This window comes from Octopus bimaculoides, chromosome 5 (assembly GCF_001194135.2).
Source record: "Octopus bimaculoides isolate UCB-OBI-ISO-001 chromosome 5, ASM119413v2, whole genome shotgun sequence".
NCBI lineage: Eukaryota > Metazoa > Mollusca > Cephalopoda > Octopoda > Octopodidae > Octopus > Octopus bimaculoides.
The window spans coordinates 27,992,028-28,001,944 of NC_068985.1; the positions used below are offsets into that span (position 1 = coordinate 27,992,028).

At 37.2% G+C, this 9,917-nt stretch overlaps 1 protein-coding gene across 3 annotated transcripts in view; it reads right to left on the reverse strand.

The window, feature by feature from the left end:
- Positions 1-9,917, reverse strand: part of LOC106877962 (uncharacterized) — a 433,893-nt gene that overhangs the window by 347,517 nt on the left and 76,459 nt on the right. The window lies entirely within an intron of this gene.

A 9,917-nucleotide genomic window follows, 5' to 3' on the forward strand; every position in this document is an offset into this window, starting at 1 on the left:
AGTAGTAGTAGTAGTAGTATGGTGGTGGTGGTGGTGGTGGTGGTGGTGGCGGTGGCGGTGGTGGGTTTGGTAGTAGTAGTCGTAGTAGTAGTAGTAGCAGCAGCAGCAGCAGTAGTAGTAGTAGTACTAGTAGTAGTAGTAGTAGCAGCAGCAGCAGCAGCAGTAGTAGTAGTAGTAGTAGTAACAATAATAATAATGCCTTTCTTCATTAACTACAAGAGTTGAGCTGAAGGATTTGCTTCAAAAGTGAACTCAGGTCACGTGTATTCACACAGCCTGTTCTGAGTAAAACCATGTTGAATGAAAGGAGTGAAATGCGAAGGACCAATTACCTTATTCTCATGGAAGGATAAGCGATCTGTCCTTTCTTTCCGGTTATTTGAAAGTGTTTCCACTTGCCAAGTTCGGATAACTTCCATTCCTTCGGAATATCTTATTCTTAGATTTTTGTAAGTTTCTTTAATTGCTTTTAGGATTGGTATGCGTGAGGTTATGTTATTTGTTAGCGCGATGCAGTGTTTGTGTGTAATGCTTGTGAGGTGATGTATGTTGATCGTTAATTCTTTCCTGTTTGTTCTTATGGTTGTTATGGCGACACTGGTTTGGCTTTCACCATCCAGTCCATCGTTTTCGTTGTCATTGTTGCTTTCATCACCTCCGCTTATTATATTGATATTAGTACTGATTGCTTTGGTTTTACAGTCACTGTTAAAGTGATTGGGGCGGGAGCGTTAAAACTGCTACCCTACTCGCATCCTGTGAAAGATTTCGAGGTCATGTTTTGATTTCTTTTTAAAGTTCAAGAAAAAATAAGGATTAGCAAATTCCGCCCCGGTGAGCAATAAGAACGGAACAGACCAATTTCTAGGGATACTGGCCAGTTTTGTAACATCACAAAACAAAAAAAGTTTGAAAGTAGATTTGATACATAGTAGAAACAAACAAAACTTAACAATTTGAAGAGACGTCTTGCCAATACAAAATACATAATAACTAATTGCTTTCCGGCAGAGGAGGTAAGTTGATACTATCCACCCCAGTACCTGATTGGCACTTTATTTTATTGACCAGAAGAGATAAAAGACAAAGCTATTCGTTGCGTGGTTTGAACTTAGGACATGAAAAAACCGTAAATAATTTTTTAACTTATATAAAAAAAAACATGTATTTGAAATTGTTAAAGAAGACAGCTAGGCTATAAAAGACAAGTGTGTAATTCTTATTTCTTTATTGCCCACAGGGGGCTACACACAGAGGGGACAAACAAGGACAGACAAACGGATTAAGTCGATCACATCGACTCCAGTGCGTAACTGGTACTTAATTTATCGACCCCGAGAGGATGAATGACAAAGTCGAACTCGGCAAAATTTGAACTCAGAACGCAACGGCTGACGAAATACCGCGAAGCATATCGCCCGGCGTGCTAGCGATTCTGCTAGCTCACCGCCTTTCAAGTGTCTAATTCTTTAGCGAGAAAAGTGTTGAGTGGGAAATACGAAAACCAGTATTTGCATGGAGATCTCTGGTCAAATTCTCTGGTTTCAGTGTCTATATCTAAACTAAATTAAATACATGCACAGAAATTGGAGAATAAAACATGAAGGTTGCATAAAAATATCTAGGAGAAGACGAAACTGATGATACACAAACGAATGCGAAATTTTGGAAAACTGTGCTGGACTCCAAGCTTACATTAAAACAGAATTCAATCTAGGTTCGAATACACTAACCATTCCGGTAATAGTTTCAGCAACAAACTTTGTAGTGAATTGTAGAACTTATAAAGGAGAAATTAGAAAACTAACTACTATATTTCGAAACCACACCATTAATGACTCTGATATAGATATACTATAATTATCCTGCACACAGGGAGGATGAAGATGTTTAAGAATAGAGAACTGAGGCAAAATAACAATTGTAGGACTGGAGAAAATATTCAGAAATAAGCATATTAAAATTGATTATAGCAGTAAGGAAACACAAAGGAAAGACAGTTTTCGCTGTATATAATGTGAATTAAAATTACAATCTCTCTAAGTAAAGTAAAAAGAGTCAGATCAGAACAGCAGAAAAGGTTAAAAAATATAAGGCAAAATTTGACCAACATATAGTGACAAAAACATCATAAAGTTAAGTATGAAGATTAAAACGCTAGCAAAGATTCAAAAACATTGGGCTTAAAGCAGAAGTGAGTACTTTGATTATAGCTATACGGATCAATGCCTAGCCACACATGAAAAGAAAATTAGGCAGATATACTGATAAGAGTTTGCAATAGGATGGAAATCTGAAACGAGACACAGAAGCGCTAATTATTGCCACTCACGAACAAGCCATTTCAATGAATTTGATAAAAGCAAAGATTGGAATAAAATAGTCAAAGAGCAAGCGCAGGAACTATGAGAAACAGATGAGAGCATGAACCATACCTTCAGTGAATGCAGTACCTAGCACTAAAAGAGTATAAGCGTTAGCATTGCCGGGAGGTATAATAGTATATTGAGATGTTGGCTGAGTGCGTAGATTCTAAGTAACAGAACAGCGGTATGAACACGAGTCAGAGGCTGTGAGATAGAATAGGAATTAGAGAAATTTATGGAACTTACCCATAAAGACTATTCATATTCTTGAATCAAGAAGACGAGTTATGATTATACAGGGCAAAAGCAAAACAAAAACTAAGGTCACAGACAATTATTTCTGACAGCTACCTAAGATACTGAAGGATACTGGAATTGTACTGTCGACCTGCAGAAAAGTGCAGCCCTGTATTACGCACGAATCGAAAGATTTTGGAGATTTAAGAATTGTCACCGAACCCGAAGATAACGTCCATTACTAACTATAAGAGTATGTAATAATTTTACTACTACTACTACTACTACTACTACTACTACTACTACTACTACTACTAATAATAATAATAATAATAATAATAATAATAATAATAATAATGATAATAATAATAATAATAAAAGCCGTAAAACAGCTGAAATCAAAACTAGAACTGGAACAACAATGGATCACGATAAAGCGATGGCAAGAAAGACCCTTTCATGGCAAATACTGGGTTAAGCTAAACAAAAAAAAAAAAAGAAATAGACAAAGTAAAATCCCAACAATGGCTGAGAAGCTCAGCCCTCAAAGAGGAGACTGAAGGATTTTAATTGCAGCACAAGACCAAAGCCTTCCCACCAGAAATAGCCAAAACCATATAATGAAAAGAAGCACAAGTAACTGCAGAATATGTGGAAATGGACAAGAGACAATAAACCATATAGTCTCTGGCTGCCCAGTCCTAGCTAAGAAGGCATATATTCACAAACACGACAGAGTTGGGTTCTATATATACTAGAAGCTATGCCAACACTATGTAATAGCAACAGAAAAAAGACTGTATAGGCACATGCCAGAAAAGGTTACAAAAATGAGAAAGCAACTATACCATGGGATATGCTAAAACACATACAGAAATTAAGGCCAATAGGCCGGATATAGTTGTCAGAGATATCCAAGAAAAAAATACTTTCTAATCAATGTATCAATACCAACAGATGACAACGTTTCTCTAAAAGAAATGGAGAAACTTTCAAAATACAAAGACCTGGAAATAGAGGCAACTTTGGTCAGCGTGAGGCTATAGTAGAAGACACTTGTCTAAGGTGCCATGCAGTGGGACTGAACCCGGAACCATTTGGTTGGTAAGCAAGCTACTTACCACACATTCACTCCTGCGCCTATGTAGGTAACTGTGAAGAAAGTCTATTAAGAGCTGCAATAGGAACGGTAGGAGAAAGAGAAACCAAAATACCAAATGAATTTAAAAACCAGGAGAAAGAAGAAAGATTATCTGACGGCAAGAAGGCTTTGCGCGGTATATTTCCAGAGATAGTGACAGAAAATAGTAATAGTGAGACATGGTTGCAGTTTCAGAAAAGAAGGCTGAAAGGGAGACCGATAGTTTGTTAGGAGCAGCACAAGATCAGGCATTGAGGACTAAGGGGGTAAAAGTCAAGATAGACAAACATCAGGCTGATTCCTAATGTCGGCTATGCAAATAAAAAGAGGAAAATGTTATTCATGTAGATAATGAATGTAGTATGCTGGCACAAAGAATACACGAATACAAGAAACGGCGCGACAATCTACAGAGAAAAATCCATTGGGAGTTATGTAGAGAGCCAGGATTTAACCACACTGTTAAGTGGTATGAGCATAATCCTAATAAAATCCTAGAAAGTAAGAAACATAATATGTTGTGGGTATTAACATTGAGACGGACACAGTAGTAGAAGCTAGGAGGCCTGAATTAGTAGTATTAGACAAAGAGGATAGAAAGTTCCAGGGAATTGATTTTACAGTCTCCAATGATGAGAAAGTCAATATGAAAAGTATAGACAAAAGTAAGACCTAGTATCAGGACCTAGAAATTGAGTTACAGAGGCTATAGGAAGAGTAGAATGTATCCCTGTAGTTATAAGTTCATTAGGAAACTTTCCTAAAAATTTGGACAGAAGAGTAGAGAAAATAGGCATCAAACTTAGCTTAGTGCAACTCCAGAGCCAGTATTATTAGAGACAGGATACGTCGGAAGTTTCTTGTCATCTGAGGATATTTGTTGTTATCCAATGTTAGGAATTTTTTTCCAATAATCTAAACTGTTGGAGATATATGAAATATAAATGATAATTCTTTCTAATACAGGCATTAGGTCTGAAACTGTGGAGGAGGAGGTTAATCGATTATATCGACCCCAGTGTTGGTCTGATACTTATTCAATCGACTCAGAATAATAATGACATCTTTTATTACCATTCTTCAATCATTTATGAAAGTAATTTTCCCTGACACTCTGTTCTGTAATGACTCACCAATGAAGGATTTACCACACCATAAGCTTCTGCTTCTGATGGAGGGTTCAGCAATTACATCTGGTGAACGATTTACTGCTCAACTAAATTCCATCAATACAACATTCCAATATGGTGACTGCCGAAGAAGTTACCACACCATTAACTACCATTTATCACATCAAAACTTCCACTGTTACAGTTCTCTACAATTGCGTTCATTGAAGCATTTTCCCATCAGTAACTTCCACTGAAATCATTTCTCATAAATATATCCACTAAATGAGTTCGCAACAACACAATTCTACAGATACAGTTTTCCACAATTAGTATCTTCCGGGGGAATTATCACAATGGGAACTTGTATTGCTGCAATTCGCCATGATGAAATCCACTTTAAAAATTATCATATCAATATATATGCACCTAGTATAGTATTCCACAATGGCATCAAATGAAAGAATTATCACGTCAGTAACATCTACAGATGCAGTGTTCCCAATGATATCTACCGAAGTATTTATCTCGGCAAAAGCTTCTCTGGGTCATTTGCCACACGAGTAACGTCAATTAATACAGTATTTCATTGTGAGATCTACAAAAGAATAGATCAGACCTGTGACTTCTTGTAGTGTGTTATCACACTGAAAACTTCCATTAATATAATGTTCTACAATGACATTCAGCGAAAGATTTTCCACAAGCTTAACTTTCATTGATATAGTCTTCCACAATTACGTCCACCGAGTATCGTTATCATGCTTACATTCTATTGATTGCATTTCTCAGTAACAACCACTGAAGGAATTACCACGCCAGTAAATTCCACAAACATAGAGTTCCACAGTGATATCCCGTGAAATGTTCACAATTCTAGTAAATTCTCGTCGTATGTTTCAGCCATGATATCCACTGAAAACGTTGCCACACAACTAACTTACAGCTATACAGTATTGCCAAGCTGATATCTACGGCAGACACAACAATGCCACATCCTCAACTACCACTGATACACTGTCACCACACCAGGAATTTCTGTTGGTATATTATTCTCCAATGGTACCAACCGAAAATTTCACCACTTCAGTATATTTCTTCTAATGTATTTATTCCACCAAAATCTGTTTCTGATGCCCTGTTCCACATGGAAACCTATAGAAGTATTTATCACGTCAGCGACTCTCATTCTATAGTGTTACCAGTCCAGCAACTTACTTTCATACAATGTTCCACAATGATATTCAACGCATGTTTTGCCATGCATGGAAAGTGACAAATTTCCACAGAGTCAATGTTCCACAATTATCTCCACCGAAAGAGTTATCACCGCACCAAATTCTATTGAGACTGTTTCACAATGACATCCAGTAACTTCCATCCAGTAACACAATGACATCCAGTAACACAGTGATCCACATAGACATCCCATGAAATATCTACCTTACTTAGAACATCTATTGACAGATGTTCCGCAAAGACACCTACCAAAATATTTATAATAGTAATTTCCACTGATAGTGTTGTCACGCCTGTAATTTCCACTGATATGATAATACCACACCAGTAACTTCCATCAGGGCAATGTTCTCTAATGGCAACAGGTGAAGTATTTACCACACCAGTATATTCCACTAAGACAGCGTTCCGCAATTAGGTCTCACGAATTTACCACACTAGTAATTTCCACTAATAAAATGTCAATAAACTAACTCTCACAGCACCTCTAACTTCCATTCATATAATCTTACAACGCTGGTTATTTCCATTGATATAACATTCCACAGTAACTCTACAGAATGGAATGCAATATCAGAGGAATTTACTGGCCTAGTAAATTCTTCGGTTGATATAATTATGGAACATGCATTCCATAATTACAACCCCCTATGCATTTACCACACTAGTAACCTTCATTGATACATTGTAACATAATGAAATCCACAGAAACATTTACAACGCCAACGACTTTTACCGATGCAGTGTCCCACATTTACGTCCACCGAAGCATACTCCACTAAATTATGCAGTATACCGGAATACAAGTCCAGCAATATGCAAGATAACTCCTTCACATCTACAGTTTCCACAATATTTTAGAGGAAAATTTATAGACTTGTGTATCAACGAAGATATTTTGAGAATATTACGTGGGAGACTCATGAGATCGCCCGATTAGCTTGAAATAGCAAATCATTCATTATTGTCTTAAAGAAAAGATTCATTGGAGAGATATTCCTCGATATTCTATGCTTGGAATAGCGATGGGATGCTCACGGCTGGAACACCTTTGATCATAGATCTGTCTGATTAGGGTTGACTTGGGATTTATACAATTGCTTCGGTATTGATAAAATATAATTACATCGATAAAACAAGTTGCAAAACGAATCCCTGCTGAACTGAATTAACCTCAGTAACTACCTGGAATGCATGATCTTGCAAATCTAATTCTGCGCTATTGTCCTTCTCGCTAGAAATAGCAGCTAGATCGTTCTCAAATCACATCCAGCTGTCTTGAAATAGGAGAGACATATTGGGCGATGCAGTCCTTCCTATAGCAACCATACTCTCTATCTCTCTCTCTCTCTCACACAGACACGCGCGCGCGCGCAAGGCACAAAAATGCAACACATACACACACTCACAAACAAAACAAGATGTTCAGGGATGGAATGTCTGATTATATATAGGTCTCCCCCTTTAGGGCTAACCTGGCACAAACCATCACCACCGACAACAACAACAGCACCCACAAACTCACATTTACATCAGTACAACCAGCCGTCATACGGTATCCTGTGACATGTTTTTACAAATTGTTTTAGCCTTATATGAAGTGGCGAGCAGACATTGTCAGTCTCTCGCCCTCTCACCCTCACACTTTGCTGAACATCTACAAGGGAGAGTAGGTTTCACTCTTAATATAGCTGTTATTTAGTGCAGTTTAGATGAATTAAGAAACGCGAAATGAAGTGCATTGCTCAAAGACACAATACGTAATCCGGACCAGATATGAAACCCACAAATTAATAATCATGAACAACACCTTAACTACTCAGCCACGCCGTAACTTACTGTTGTAAGTGAGAACTTACATTGCATGATTAGAAAATATTCGAATTTAGAATATCTTAATGAATGCCCCCTGAAAATTCTCCCTCCTTCCCGAATTCTACATACATCTGGCACGAAATTCGTACAACGTATTTCCACGTTCTGGACTTATCATCCGACACCAATATATGCACAGGTACCCTGCTCGCGGGAAGTAGCAGCCATATTTATTTCAAATAATATCCAGCAATGTTAAATCATAGAAGGCCTAATTAAGCAGCGTAGTTCTTGATTCCACTACAAAGGTGGGTTGATCATAGTTAGATTGCCTGTTAGTGCTAGATACATGACAAAAATTGCTGCAGCAACAATGAATAAATAGCTATGGGAGACAAATTACCATTCTATACTGACTTGTTCGCCCTTCTTTCAGCTCAGCTGTGGCCGCTCATTTTTTCCCTTTTTTAAAAATCTGCTACAGTCAATTATGCTTCTATTTCTATAAAATATATTTCTCCACTTACTAATCTCACGCTGTTCATCTCTTCCCGCCAGTGATGGTTACTTAGATGGTAGCCTTCACTGACATATTTACCACAGTAATTGCTTTAAATGCAATGACTGCGCTAATTAACCCTACAAACATTTACTTCAATGACAATCGCTAATATATTCTTCTTCTATTCATCTAATATCAAAAGCCACCTTCAACTTCACCTTTATCACGGTTTTCCACAATCACCACCATGGACACAGTTTTCCACACTAATTACAATTTATAGAAGATTTTACAATAAACAGCAGTTTTATACAGTAACAATCACTTAACACAGATGTCTTTAATAATCACTAATGACTTAATTTAATACTTAACACAGATGTCCATTATAACTACTAATGACTTAATGTAATACAATGACTCCTAGTGACACAGATTGTTACAATAAGCAGTCTTTGACAGATTTTACCATAATAACCATCACTAATATATCTTCCTCTGTAACCGACATTGCAATTTTCTGCAGTAAACACCACTAAAACACTCTTCTGGCGTAGATGTCACTGATATAGTTGTTCTACAATAGTCCCCACCTCTTTAAAGAACTGATCTTAGTAAAGGCCGCTGACACAATTAACTACAATTCCCCCATCACATAGCATTAACAAAATAACCGTAAACAGAACATTTTCCACTGTAACTACTCCACACTGATAATTACAGTACGAATCACTGCTGTTATTTTCCTAGTATTATTTCTGTCATACCACACCTAAGGTACGAGTAATTCATCACAGTAACTACTCGTGACTCTTCAGATATGTCTCTAATCAACGTCGAAACATCAAAGAGGAGGTTTCTAGGTGGTCACCCGATTTGCTGGAAATAACACCCAAATTTTTCTCATATAATGATATATTCTTCAAAAATTGAGAAATATATGTGTATCCAAGAAAATGTAATGTTGGGTATATTATTCTATCTTTAACAAAGGTGGGAGTGTCCTTTCGTGGATTCATATTGATCATAAGCCAAGCCAATCAGTACTGATTTGCTATTAAATATCAAGAATAACAACAACTCTTAAATAAACCATTCCACTGATTTATTTCTACTGAAATTTTGGGGGAGGGGATGAGTCGAATAGATCGACCCAGTACGCAACTGGTACTTAATTTATCGACCCCGAAAGGATGAAAAGCATAGTCGACCTCGGCAGAATTTGAACACAGAACGTAGCGACGAGCGAAATACCGCAAAGCATTTCGTCCAGCGTGCTAACGATTCTGCCAGCTCACCGCCTTTGCAACAACTCTCAAATGATAAGCCCCAATGCAGAATCTTCAAGAATTCAATTGGTCCATGTTGTAACCACAGAATAACTTACTTCAGCTGAACGTAACCACCATTAAAACACTAAAACTACGCCTCGTTTGCCACAGCATTCATTACTACTAACTTTTTTTTACTACATTAGAATTCTACTGGAAAAGAAAGGCATTTTATAG